This window comes from Leuresthes tenuis, unplaced genomic scaffold, assembly GCF_036924035.1.
Source record: "Leuresthes tenuis unplaced genomic scaffold, fLeuTen1.0.hap1 SCAF_9, whole genome shotgun sequence".
Classification (NCBI taxonomy): Eukaryota; Metazoa; Chordata; class Actinopteri; order Atheriniformes; family Atherinopsidae; genus Leuresthes; species Leuresthes tenuis.
The window spans coordinates 2,002,545-2,017,722 of record NW_027325363.1 but is presented as its reverse complement, the minus strand read 5'-3'; the positions used below and the strand labels follow the sequence as shown (position 1 = coordinate 2,017,722).

The 15,178-nt window shown below is 43.8% G+C and overlaps 1 protein-coding gene across 1 annotated transcript in view; it reads right to left on the bottom strand.

Annotated features, from left to right (window-relative positions):
• Positions 1–8,137, bottom strand: part of LOC140314608 (nesprin-2) — a 46,468-nt gene extending 38,331 nt beyond the window's left edge. The window contains exon 1 of the mRNA XM_072392915.1: positions 7,960–8,137. The gene's annotated coding sequence lies outside the window, so the exon portion shown is untranslated. The remainder of the gene's footprint in view (positions 1–7,959) is intronic.
• Positions 8,138–15,178: the final 7,041 nt, after the last annotated feature.

Genomic DNA, 15,178 nt, shown 5'->3' with positions numbered 1-15,178 from the left:
CAGGCCCCTAAAAGCAGAATGGGAGGCAGAGCCTTCAGTTATCAGGCCCCAAAAAGCAGAATGGGAGGCAGAGCCTTCAGTTATCAGGCCCCTAAAAGCAGAATGGGAGGCAGAGCCTTCAGTTATCAGGCCCCTAAAAGCAGAATGGGAGGCAGAGCCTTCAGTTATCAGGCCCCTAAAAGCAGAATGGGAGGCAGAGCCTTCAGTTATCAGGCCCCTAAAAGCAGAATGGGAGGCAGAGCCTTCAGTTATCAGGCCCCTAAAAGCAGAATGGGAGGCAGAGCCTTCAGTTATCAGGCCCCTAAAAGCAGAATGGGAGGCAGAGCCTTCAGTTATCAGGCCCCTAAAAGCAGAATGGGAGGCAGAGCCTTCAGTTATCAGGCCCCTAAAAGCAGAATGGGAGGCAGAACCTTCAGTTATCAGGCCCCTAAAAGCAGAATGGGAGGCAGAGCCTTCAGTTATCAGGCCCCTCTCTGTGGAACCAGCTGCCAGTTTGGCTTCAGGAAGCAGACACCCTCTCTACCTTTAAGATCAGGCTGAAACTTTCCTTTCTGATAAAGCTTATAGTTAGGGATGGCTCAGGTGAGCCTGAAACATCCCATAGTTCTGCTGCTATAGGCCCAGCCTGCTGGGGGAGCTCCCATGATGCACCTCTCCTCCCTCTGACATCATTGCTGTCATTAACTTGTGTTTCTCTCTCTCAGCAGGTGTCTCTGGCCTGGTGTTACGCTGCTTGTTGTCCCCTCTTTCCTGTCCTCTCAGCCCCAGCTGCTCCAGGCAGATGGACCCTTCCTGGTTCTGGTTCTGATGGAGGTTTCTTCTTGTTAAAAGGGAGTTTTTTCTCTCCACAGTCGCCTCGTGCAGCTCAGGACGGGGATTGGATCAGAGGGAATTTAATCTGTTGGCTTCCTGAGCTGGGAAACTGTTTTTAATGGGTTCTTTATGTGAAATGGACTAATTTGGAATTTAATGAATTGGATTTAATCACGACTGAATTACCTGAAACATCCCATAGTTCTGCTGCTATAGGCCCAACCCAAATTTGTGGGCTTATCCAGTAAGTCTGGGATCTTATCAGAGGGAGCACCACTGAAGACATGTGGTCGACTCTGTTCTTTATGAGCATCCACCACTGAGCAGAAAGGCTGCAGAACAGCTTCCAAACATCTCCTTTAGCATTTGGAAGGTTTTATTTCTAATATTACGACCCAATTAAAAAAAAAAAACCTCTTTAGAGACAGGACTAACATTTCCCCGCCTCGACTTCTACAAATATGACATGATTTTATAATTCTAAGCTCAGTGATGGCGTCACATTGTGTTTCAGTTTAAACGGGGCTGAGATTTCTGAAGGTGTCAGAGGAGCCTTTTACTGCACAAATCCTAATCTCCTGACCCAAATATGCTGACGTTTTCTTTAGCTGAGCTGGTCAAAAAGCAGCAGAGTGAAATATACGAAGAGAAGGGAGAAAGCGCTGAGGATAACCCAAGCAGAGGGTCAGATTTTAACTTAAAAGAGCCACAAAGTTGGTGAGGATGAAGAAGAAATGCTGTTTTTAACAGGTCAAACATTGAATATTTATAAAGATAACACAGGAGCCTACAGCCTGCTCATGGAGCATTTCACCAACTAAAACAGCTGTTTCCCACGTCGTCACGCCAGCATATTAAAACCGTCACCCTGTGTCGCTTAAGCAGCTTCTAATTAAAGGTCTGCCACCGGTTCAAAGCAGCAGCAGGAAAGGTTTTAAACTCATCCTTCCTGTTAAATTTCTTCCCTGATAACACAGAGGAGCCAAAGCTAATCACTGGCTGCATAACGTTAAGTTTTCATGAGTCTTAACTGGGACCCGGGTAAGAAAAAACACTGGTTCAAGGCTTAAAAAGACGGAAATCCAACAAAATCATCATAAATGAAGAACTTCAGATATTTAACTGCAAGAGTGGATCTTATCAACATTTCTGAGACTTTCCAAATGCTTTAACTCGCAGTCGGATGGTCACAGAAGCACCTGGGTTAAGGTTTAAGGAGCCACTGCTCACAATATGGCAAAGAACTTCCAGCCTTAGCTGTCCCCATCAGCAAACTGAACCAAGCAACAGTTAAGCTCACAGTTTTAACCACAGAAACAGATGTTTAGCTAATAATTCCATTTGTTCGTCCACACCTTTAACTTCAATCACTTTAACATACTTTGTGCTACTTTTTAATTAGACATTTTGCCATTTTTTCCAAATTCGGGTCCAGTTCTAGTTGAGTTTATCTCATATATATATAACTATGGCTGCTTTCTTTGTGGAAAACAGAGTTTTGGATAAAACAGCAACTTAACACACGCTCAACATGACATTCAGATTAATTTTGTGTTTCTTTATGACATCAACAGGCAGCAATTTAACAAAAAAAACACTTAAAATCTGTCAAACATGTAGGTTTGTGTCCCAAGAAGATGTATAAAGACTAAGAAAATGAGCAGAACTGTATCAGGTCATGTAAGTGGACATTTTGTGCCTGAAATGCAGACGTTTGACCATTTTAAGGTAATATGCAACATTACTGTGAGTCACAGCAACTCTGAGCCTTTACAAACAGCTCAGAAGTCTCTGGATCACATTCAAATAGGCCAGTTTGGACTCGGATCCCATCCTTCCGGAGTCTTTTAATAACGAGGATGTTTCTTACATGCAAACCTGCAGAATCCCACTGATAAACACTGCAGAGGAATGTTTAAAACTGTCCCCATCAGCAAACTGAACCAAGCAACAGTTAAGCTCACAGTTTTAACCACAGAAACAGATGTTTAGCTAATAATTCCATTTGTTCGTCCACACCTTTAACTTCAATCACTTTAACATACTTTGTGCTACTTTTTAATTCGACATTTTGCCATTTTTTCCAAATTCGGGTCCAGTTCTAGTTGAGTTTATCTCATATATATATATATATATATATATATATATATATAACTATGGCTGCTTTCTCTGTGGAAAACAGAGTTTTGGATAAAACAGCAACTTAACACACGCTCAACATGACATTCAGATTAATTTTGTGTTTCTTTATGACATCAACAGGCAGCAATTTAACAAAAAAAATCACTTAAAATCTGTCAAACATGTAGGTTTGTGTCCCAAGAAGATGTACAAAGACTAAGAAAATGAGCAGAACTGTATCATGTCATGTAAGTGGACATTTTGTGCCTGAAATGCAGACGTTTGACCATTTTAAGGTAATATGCAACATTTCTGTGAGTCACAGCAACTCTGAGCCTTTACAAACAGCTCAGAAGTCTCTGGATCACATTCAAATAGGCCAGTTTGGACTCAGATCCCATCCTTCCGGAGTCTTTTAATAACGAGGATGTTTCTTACATGCAAACCTGCAGAATCCCACTGATAAACACTGCAGAGGAATGTTTAAAACTGTCCCCATCAGCAAACTGAACCAAGCAACAGTTAAGCTCACAGTTTTAACCACAGAAACAGATGTTTAGCTAATAATTCCATTTGTTCGTCCTCACCTTTAACTTCAATCACTTTAACATACTTTGTGCTACTTTTTAATTCGACATTTTGCCATTTTTCCCAAATTCGGGTCCAGTTCTAGTTGAGTTTATCGTATATATATATATATATATATATATATCCTCACTGTAACTCTCCCAATGGCTGCTTTCTCTGTGGAAAACAGAGTTTTGGATAAAACAGCAACTTAACACACGCTCAACATGACATTCAGATTAATTTTGTGTTTCTTTCTGACATCAACAGGCAGCAATTTAACAAAAAAAATCACTTAAAATCTGTCAAACATGTAGGTTTGTGTCCCAAGAAGACAAACAAAGACTAAGAAAATGAGCAGAACTGTATCATGTCATGTAAGCGGACATTTTGTGTCTGAAATGCAGACGTTTGACCATTTTAAGGTAATATGCAACATTACTGTGAGTCACAGCAACTCTGAGCCTTTACAAACAGCTCAGAAGTCTCTGGATCACATTCAAATAGGCCAGTTTGGACTCAGATCCCATCCTTCCGGAGTCTTTTAATAACGAGGATGTTTCTTACATGCATCTCTGCAGAATCCCACTGATAAACACTGCAGAGGAAGCCAGTTCGTCCCAGACTGAGCCCGGGTGGCTGAGGCTAAATGAGCAGAGGGCTGCAGGTATCAGCAGCCGTAAAGCTGAAGGAAACCAGGCTGCTTAATGGTGTAATAACAGCATCCGCTATAATGGCCATCGGAGGGGACATTACTCTGCAGTCGGTAGCGAGCGGAGAGTCGGAGCGGCCCGCTGCCTCCGGGGGGCGCAGCCTCGGGACATAATAAAGCTAACCTGAATCATAGTAAAGCCTGGCAGCCTCAGCAGCTCTAAAGCACAAGCCAGACTCTCACTGCTTCCCCTGTTTTCCTTCAGCTTATCGCAGTTTCAGCTCCTGTTTCAGGTAAACTCTTCTTCTCGGGTTACAGGCAGCGGGTATCAACCAAAGAGCATCGTCACCTAATCTGCATTTTCTTTATCCTTTTGGACTGAAAAAAAACACGAATAAGTATCAGCATCGAGGTTATAATAGCTCAGCTCTGAATGCCAGAGCTGAAGTGAGCATGGCTGCAGTCCCAGGTGGGAACTGGGTCAGAGAGCTTTCCCAACAGCGCACCACTTCGCCTGTAACTGTACCCACAACATTCGATATGTGGCAGCAAAACAGCTGGAGGCCTTCTCACCTGAGCTCACCTTCAGGGGTCAGGGGTCAGGGGTCGGTTCAGAGTCAGAAACGGGACTGGAAGTCTCAGAAAACGACCTCGGATCTGCTCGACTGGAAAATAAAACGGTATAAAAACGTAATTTTCTCATGTCTTTGCATGAAATCTGAACGATATCTTTTAATTTATCCAGTTTTTATTCATTTTATTTCTTTCTCTTTATATTCTTTTACATATTTTTAATGCTTTTACCTTGTTTAAAGCACTTTGAATTGTTTTGTACATGAAATGTGTTACAAATAAAGTGGACTTTGACTTTTCTGTATTTCAGTTCCAACGTGTTTAGTGCGTTTTTTGCAACGATTCAACTTTAACTTTATGTAAAACAGGAAATAAGAACAAAACAAACTGATTTCTTTAGTTAAAATCAGCAGCAAGCGTGAAAATAATTAAAAAAAAGAAACACATGAACAAACTTTTTGGGTTTTTCAATAGACTCAAATCTGACTTTCAGCAGCTGCATCAAAGCTGTCACCAAGGCGGCTTTTTACCGACTCAGAAACATCAGAATTAAAGGTTTTCTCTCCCAAAAAGACCAGGAGAAACTCATCCATGCATCCATCTCCAGTAGATTACTGTAACGGTCTTTTTACTGGACTCCACAAACATCTGCAGCTCATCCAGAACGCTGCTGCTGGAGTTTAAACCAGAACTCAGAGATCTGAACACATCACACCAGCTTTAAAGTCTTTACTCTGGCTTCCAAACAGTCACAGAATAGATTTTAAAAGCCTGCTGATGGTTTATAAATCCCAGAATCTGGGATATGTTCAGAGAATATAAACCCAGCAGAGCTCTTAGATCCAAGGACTCGGGTCAGCTGGTCCAGTCCAGAGTCCAGACTAAACATGGAGAAGCAGCATTTAGCTGTTATGCTGCAAACAAGTGGAACAAACTGCCAGAGGAGATTAAACTGTCACCAAATGTTTTTAAATCCAGGTTAAAAACAGTTCTTTGCATGAAATCTGCAGGATATCTGTTAACTTATCCAGTTTTTACTCATTTTATTTCTTTCTCTTTATATTCTTTTACATATTTTTAATGCTTTTATCTTATTTAAAGCACTTTGAATTGTTTTGTACACGAAATGTGCAACAAATAAAGTTGATTTTGACTTTTCTGTATTTCAGTTCCTACTGTTTTGTGCGTTTTTTGCAGGAGTCGTCAGCAGTAATCCAGGATAAGATATGTCCAGGATAATAAATCTGTTTTAAAACACCTTAAACTCTCCAGCATCACAGCTTGGGACGCCGTTTGAACCCTGACCTTCAGCCTGACCTCCAAATGAGGTCATTTTTGCCCATTTAACATGATGAATACTGTTTTTATTATTACTTGTTGCTTTTAACTCCATTTTAATAGCTTTTTTGCCTCAGCTGTTTTGTCTAAAGTTGGATTTTGCTCTCTAAAGCACTGAGTTATGCTTGTGATTTAAAGATGCTTTTTAAATAAAGCTCAGATGCTTTGTCTTCAAAGCTTTTCACCCAATAATCTCCTTTAAGGGAGGTTTACCCGCCGTGGAGGCTGTGAAACGGTCCATTTCAAGGCAAACCTTCGTGCTTTTCTAACAGAACTTTTCTCCAAGTCTAAATCAAAGAAAACAGCAACTGAAAACTATTTGCTGTCCAGTGTTAGTGGAGAAAGTTCTGACCCACTGAGCCCTTTTCATGACACTTTAGTGAAAAACTGATAAAAAAAACAGCAGTTAACAGATGATGGAAACGGGTCAGAACATCTGATTCTGTCCAACAGAATAACCCGTTTAGAAACTTCTCTGTTCATGAGAATCAAAGAAAAAAGCACGAGACAAGCCGCGCATTTTCACGTGTTTGACGTTCAGTTCAGGCTCTGACGTCACACGCCCACACTGCGTCACCGGGTGGAGAAACGTTCCGACTGATGACGTCAAAACGGCACGAAACGAGCCGGGTCCGGACCGGTGTCAGAACACCCGAACCCAGCCGATACCGGAGCTCCAGCTTCTCATCAGCTGCTGAGTTCAAAGATTTTTATTTCACAGAAACTTTAATCTTAAACCCTCCAGCATCCAAATGCGGATGTTTCACAGAATACTGGGAACACGTTCCTCTGCAGAGGAGCTTTAATTACACCAGAACTCACACATGTAAGCTCGTTTATGACACATTTCCACGTGTCCGAGTCGATTATTATTCAAAGATGTGAAAAGATTTGCGTTTCAGCCTCCAGCTGCGATGTTCTGCTGCTCGGAACCCAAAGTAAAGAACCTTTTCAGGTGGATTCATGATGTGAAAACATTTGCTTTTCATGAATCCAGCCGCTTTGCAGAGTAACTTTCATTCTGCGGTGAACAGTCGCTCAAAAATGAGCCGTGATGCTGAAGAAGTTCCAGTCTTATCAAATCCAGGTGAATAAAGGTGTTTAAAGCTGCTTCGGTGAGGTAAAGACAGCAGGATTTATCTATCAGAACACAGAATTCTCCACTTCCTGGGAGTTTTTGTTTGATTTGCAGAACTTCTTCCTGTACAAATAAATCATTAATTCTAAGAAATAACAAAAATTCAAATCAACAGGCTGTAAATCCAGGAAACTGCTCCTTCTGAGGCCAACAAACCGCGTGTTTCCACTCACACTTTGTCACCTTGTGGAGAAAAAACGTTATTTTTTCGCGTTTATTCGCTTTTTATTCCCGGTCCAGATGAAGTTCTAACCGGGAAACGTTTTCACTTCTTCATGTGCGTCTCTAAAGCTCCACAGATGGACTTGTTGCGGAGCATAACTCGCATCATTTTCACAGTAATCAGTTTATTGATCTCCGCACCGTCAGCTGCAGACCAGCGCGAGTGATTTCCGTCAGTGTAACCATGGCAACAGCAGGACGTTTTGCTCGTTCGCACACAAACAAGCGCGTCTTTAAACTGGTATCCGGAGGGCACGCGGACACTGGATACACCGGTTTCAATGGCTCCGGCTGCTTTTTGTGCGCGCGCACACACACGCACACACACACACACACTCAGAGACAGAAACCTGTTCGTTCACTGCAGCCTCTGAGTTCCCACCAGCGGTTACAGTTACTGAAATAGCACGTGCTTACAAAACAACAACAGCAAACGAGTTTCGGTGCAGCCTCCTGAGGAATTAACCCCCCCCCCACGGGAAAGAAGCTGGAACTGAGTCCAAACTGCGGAAGAAGACATTAATGAGTGACTCACCTGCTGCTGGATGAGTTCCGTCCAGGAAACGTCTGAATATCAGAAATCCTCAGAAACTTCAAACCAAAATCAACTCCAGCGCGTGCGTTAGGGCTGAAATGGTCTGATCCTCAGGAGAAAATCATCTTCTCTGAACAGCAGGAAGAAGATCAGCAGCAGAGCAGCTGCAGGTAGTTCACAGGCCACGCCCCCACCGGCCTGCTGCGCGCACACAGCTGCAGCGGCTCACCTGCAGGTAGTTCACAGGCCACACCCCCACCGGCCTGCTGCGCGCACACAGCTGCAGGTAGTTCACAGGCCACGCCCCCACCGGCCTGCTGCGGCTCACCTGCAGCGCGCTCCAGCAGGTCGGCTCTTGTTCCCTCGTCCCGTTTCTACACAGATTCCAGCTGCCTTCACACCTGCGCCACAGTTAGCTTCAGCTACCTGTTAACCTCTTCAGCTGTTCACCTGTTCACCTGTTTACCTGTTCACCTGTTAACCTCTTCAGCTGTTTACCTGTTCACCTGTTCAGCTCGCACGTGTCCAGCCTCTGAACGACCACAGGTGTCAGTGAAGGACGCAGAGAAGGAGGCTTGCTTTTGGAATGGGACGCAGCCTCACCGGCCCGTTTATTTTTCCCATGAAACCATAAACGCATAAAAATCCGCCATCAGCGCGAAAGTTGTTAAACTTGAGATTAATATTTAATGACAAAGCGAACTTTGATAGCTCACTGACGTCATGATGGCAGATTTATCACCTGAGAGTTAATCATAAACTGTCTCTTTACGAGGAAACGTGGATTTAAACAACAACGCTACTGAACACTTAAATCTTAAACACTTAAATCAAAATTAGGCTCAGAGTCGCTGGAGAAAAGTGACACAAAACGTTTATTGTTGCAGCAAAGTCCGCACCGGAAGCTAAAAAAAGAAAGATACTATTATCTATATAAAGCTATAAGCTTTTCTCACGAGCCACACAGTGTAATGAGCACTAAAAGAAAGGAGGAAGCCTCCCCCCCTCCCACGGTGCAGCTTTTTCTCATGGTAGAAACTTTTCTGACACATCTGGTTATCTGAGAGGGTCCGAGTTCATGTCCCACCTGAGCTGCTGCAGCAAGGACTGAAAGTCCTTTATGATTTGTCAGCATAAGAAATCATGGAAGTCATTTAGCTAAATATTAAGCTAGTTTTCCCAAAAAGTTTTTTAAATTCCAGGAGTTTGAACAAACTGGGAGGAAGGAGCCGTAACCAGGTCCAGGAGCAGCAGCCATCATCAGTCTTTATTCAGAGTGAACTGCTCTCATCTCCCTGTTTTTACTGTTTAATGCATGTTTCACCTGATGGATGGAGTGGTCTGTTACACCAAAGGTTCTCCTGCTCATATAACCTAAAATCCTTCATCAGAGAGGTTTTATGTAGGATCTGTTTACCTTCCAACATTCTTCATATATGCAGCAACTCATTTTCTTTACAGAATAAAGCCTGAATGTGCTGTGGAGGCGTCTCTTTCAGAGAACTAATCCCTCACCGGAGCTATACATTCATCAGCTTCCCTCTTTGCGCACTTTCGTCGGAGTCTTTTCACTTGAAGCGGCTTCCATTGTTGGCTTTGCTTAGTGAACAAGTCAGACTGAAAATATTGTCAAAACAACCAGAAATCCAGACAAAACATCAGTCTAAAGCTTGTGTTTTAGTTTCTTCACCATCCATGAACACCTTCATCACGTCACAGTGGATTCAGCGACAGCTGCAACCTTTGGAGGACTCACTGCCGTCTTTCAGCAGCGTCTGTGGAAGGATGAGGCGTTCAGGGATGAGGCGTTCAGGGATGAGGCGTTCAGGGACTCGGCCCATGTTGCAAAACTGAAAACCAGTAACAGTCAGCAGCGTTTAGTCGATGCAGCGTAAGTGGACCCAGTCAGCACCTGGAGGATGGATGGATGGATGGATGGATGGATGGATGGATGGATGGATGGATGGATGGATGGATGGATGGATGGATGGATGGATGGATGGATGGAAGATGATGGATGGATGGATGGATGGATGGATGGATGGATGGATGGATGGAAGATGATGGATGGATGGATGGATGGATGGATGGATGGAAGATGATGGATGGAAGATGATGGATGGATGGATGGATGGATGGATGGATGGAAGGATGGATGGATGGATGATGGATGGATGGAAGATGATGGATGGATGGATGGATGGATGGAAGGATGGATGGATGGATGGATGGATGGATGGATGGATGGATGGATGGATGGATGGATGGATGGATGGATGATGGATGGATGGAAGATGATGGATGGATGGATGGATGGATGGAAGGATGGATGGATGGATGGATGGAAGATGATGGATGGATGGATGGATGGATGGATGGATGGATGGATGGAAGGATAGATGAAGGATGGATGGATGGAAGATGATGGATGGATGGATGGATGGATGGATGGATGGATGGATGGATGGATGGATGGAAGATGATGGATGGATGGATGGATGGATGGATGATGGATGGATGGATGGATGGATGGATGGAAGATGATGGATAGATTGATGGATGGATGGATGATGGATGGATGGATGGATGGATGGATGGATGGATGGATGGATGGATGGATAGATGGATGGATGGATGATGGATGGATGGAAGATGATGGATGGATGGATGGATGGATGGATGGATGGAAGGATGGATGGATGGATGGATGGATGGAAGATGATGGATGGATGGATGGATGGATGGATGGATGGATGGATGGATGGAAGGATAGATGAAGGATGGATGGATGGAAGATGATGGATGGATGGATGGATGGATGGATGGATGGATGGATGGATGGAAGATGATGGATGGATGGATGGATGGATGGATGGAAGATGATGGATGGATGGATGGATGGATGGATGATGGATGGATGGAAGATGATGGATAGATTGATGGATGGATGGATGATGGATGGATGGATGGATGGATGGATGGATGATGGATGGATGGATGATGGATGGATGGATGGATGGATGGATGGATGGATGGATGGAAGATGATGGATGGATGGAAGATGATGGATGGATGGATGGATGGATGGATGATGGATGGATGGATGGATGGATGGATGGAAGATGATGGATAGATTGATGGATGGATGGATGATGGATGGATGGATGGATGGATGGATGGATGGATGGATGGATGGATGATGGATGGATGGATGATGGATGGATGGATGGATGGATGGATGGATGGATGGATGGATGATGGATGGATGGATGGATGGATGGATGGATGATGGATGGATGGATGATGGATGGATGGATGGATGGATGGATGGATGATGGATGGATGGATGGATGGATGGAAGATGATGGATAGATTGATGGATGGATGGATGATGGATGGATGGATGGATGGATGGATGGATGGATGATGGATGGATGGATGATGGATGGATGGATGGATGGATGGATGGATGGATGGATGGATGGATGGAAGATGATGGATGGATGGAAGATGATGGATGGATGGATGGATGGATGGATGATGGATGGATGGATGGATGGATGGATGGAAGATGATGGATAGATTGATGGATGGATGGATGATGGATGATGGATGGATGGATGGATGGATGGATGGATGGATGGATGGATGATGGATGATGGATGATGGATGGATGGATGGATGGATGGATGGATGGATGATGGATGATGGATGATGGATGGATGGATGGATGGATGGATGATGGATGGATAGATGAAGGATGGATGATGGATGGATGGAACGTATTTAATGTTGGAGGATTAAGCCAACGGCTCCTTTGCTTTGCTTGCAGAGTTCGAGGATCACTGCAGCTCAGGAATCTCCGGCTCATTTCCCTTGGAAAGTCATCTTTTAGCTTAGTTTGTTCAGATGCTGGAGAGCCAGCAGGGAGCCTCTTGCTGCTGGTTTTTCAAGCCGTTTTTCTGTTTAAGATCATTTATTAGTCTCTGTTTCAGTAGCTTTAGGATTTTCCACCCATCCCACCCGATCTCATCCTTATGATGTCAGTTCTGTAAAGTTCTAATATACATTTACAAGTTTTCCCTTTCTGTCTGATTTCGAGCCTTTTGGTCCTAATTAAAGCATCTGGCTGCTGATCCTGATAAATAAAGCCTCAAAGCTGTTTTAAGCTACTCTAGCTTTCCTGAGGAAAATCTTTAATTGGAAGCTGCTGCTTTCCACCGCAGCCTTTCTGGAGATCTTATCTCCAGGAGCATCTTTTGCTGCTCAACACCTCGTGATGAATGCAGGCTCAGGCGCTCTCACCTGTAGAATCCTCTCTAAACCAGAGCAAACGTGCACATGTTGCTGTTTATTGCAAAGACACTGTAGATAAATGACTTACTCACACTCACACCTGCCAGTATGACCGCAGATCTGCTGCTAATCTTCTTTTAAATGTTCCTCTGCGGCACCCAGAGCTCCTTCTCTGGCACCCTGAGGCTGTTTTAAATCATTTCATGACTGGAGGCTAAATTTGTTGGTTTAAGTTGGCGATAACCTTTCTGTTTTTGCTCTCTACGTCATATTTATTGTACTAAGATTTGAAATGTTCTTTTATGTGAAGCTTTTAGGTTAATTTACTGTTTTCTGCGGCCTTCTTGGCCAGGATTCCCTGGAAGAAGAGATCTTATGTCTCAGTTGGACCCTCCTGGCTAAATAAGGGATATAAATAGATGCAGATGTTGTATTGGTCTGAGTTGGAAGGTGAAGAAGTCGGTTTATCACCTTCAGTTACGGGGGGGGGGGGGGGGGGGGGGCTCAGTCATCCAGAAGGGTCTCAGGGTAGAGATGCAGTATGTCTCCTGGACACCTCCCGGGGGGATCTGTTTCTGACATTTCCCACCAGGAAGAGGCCTCAGGACAGACCCAGGAGAGAGAGATCTTTCAGCTGAGCAATGACCAGATGTTTAGTGGGAAAACCTGAAGGAGGTGGATGGAGAGAAGGAGATCTGGATGATGGATGGATGGATGGATAGAAGGATGGATGGATGGATGGATGGATGATGGAAGATGAAGGATGGATGGATGGATGGATGATGGATGGATGGATGGAAGGAAGATGAAGGAAGATGAAGGATGGATGGATGATGGATGGATGGATGGATGATGGAAGATGAAGGATGGATGGATGGATGGATGATGGAAGATGAAGGATGGATGGATGGATGGATGGATGGATGGATGGATGGATGATGGATGGATGGATGGATGGATGGATGGAAGGAAGATGAAGGAAGATGAAGGATGGATGGAGGATGGATGATGGATGGATGATGGATGGAAGGATGGATGATGGATGATGGATGGATGGATGGATGGATGGATGGATGGATGATGGATGGATGGATGGATGGATGGATGGATGATGGATGGATGGATGGATGGATGGATGGATGGATGGATGGATGGATGGAAGATGATGGATGGATGGAAGGATGATGGATGGATGGATGGATGGATGATGGATGGATGGAAGGATGATGGATGGATGGATGGATGGATGGATGGATGGATGGATGGATGGAAGATGATGGATGGATGGAAGGATGATGGATGGATGGATGGATGGATGGATGGATGGATGGATGGATGGATGGATGGATGATGGATGGAAGATGATGGATGGAAGATGATGGATGGATGATGGATGGATGATGGATGGATGATGGATGATGGATGGATGGATGGATGGATGATGGATGGATGGATGGATGGATGGATGGATGGAAGATGGATGGATGGATGGATGGATGGATGGATGATGGATGGATGGATGATGGATGATGGATGGATGGATGATGGATGATGGATGGATGATGGATGGATGATGGATGATGGATGGATGATGGATGGATGATGGTTGGATGGATGGATGATGGATGGATGGATGAACCTTCTTCATGGACATAAGGAGCTTTGAAATGAAGGCAAAAACTGAGTTTTATATTTCTGAGACCATCAGCTTCACAGTCCTCTGGTCATACTGCTGCTCACATGCATGAACAGACCCATAAATGCGTGCATGTAAAGCACGTGCACGCAGACACTGGCAGGCACAATGCTACGTCTGGATGCTCGTGCTTTTTGTGAGCACGCACGTGCAGCTAATCTGCATATATGTAAATGAGCCGTAGATCAGCGCAGCGACGCCTCCTCCATACAGTTATGTAAATGAGCTCTGCTGTTATCGCACAGTTATGTAAATGAGCTCTGCTGTTATCGCACAGTTATGTAAATGAGCTACTGCTACGGAACAGTTACGTAAGACGCCGTATTTTCAAATTAGCTTTCAAATGACATCAGAAGCTGGTTCTGTGGAAAACACCGCGACAATCCACCAAGACCACGTTTATGGAGTAAAAGCCGGCTTCACACGCGCCAAGGAGCCGCGAATGTAGGTCAGCGGCTGCTCGTTATTTGGACTTTGTCTTTGTGTTCAGATGGATTAAACTGAGCTGCTCTTCTGCTGCACATCTCAGCAGCTGTTTTTGGGTTTGGACCCTCAGCTGCTGGGATTTTCCACTTGACTCCAAACTCAGTTCATCTAAAATCTGAAATCTGCTCTGCTTTGCAACATTTGGCCCTGAAAACATGATATATTTGGGATTTCTCATTTGTTACAAAGGAAAAAGGGAGGAAAATCTTACATTTCAGGTGCAGAAATGGGGAGAAATAAAGGTTTAGTTAATGATGAATGAAGCCTCAGAGCTCTCACACTTAACATCAGCTTGAAGCTTCTTTCCAGTGTTCACTGTTACTTTTACATTAATTATCTGCACACAATATCACCAAGAAGCCTTCATAACCTTCAGATTTGCTGAAGGATTTCAGCAACATTTGTATTATAACCATAACTTTGATGTGGATAATTCTCCTTGGCTCTAATATTTGGGATTTCTCATTCGTTACAAAGGAAAAAGGGAAGAAAATCTTACATTTCAGATGCAGAAATGGGGAGAAATAAAGGTTTAGTTAATGAATGAATGAAGCCTCAGAGCTCTCACACTTAGCTTGAATCACTTGCTTCTTTCCAGTGTTAAATGTTAATATTTGTTACTTTTACATTAATTATCTGCACACAATATCACCAAGAAGCCTTCTTAAGCTTCAAATTTGCTGAAGGATTTCGGCAACATTTGTATTATAACCATAACTTTGATATGGATAATTCTCCAAG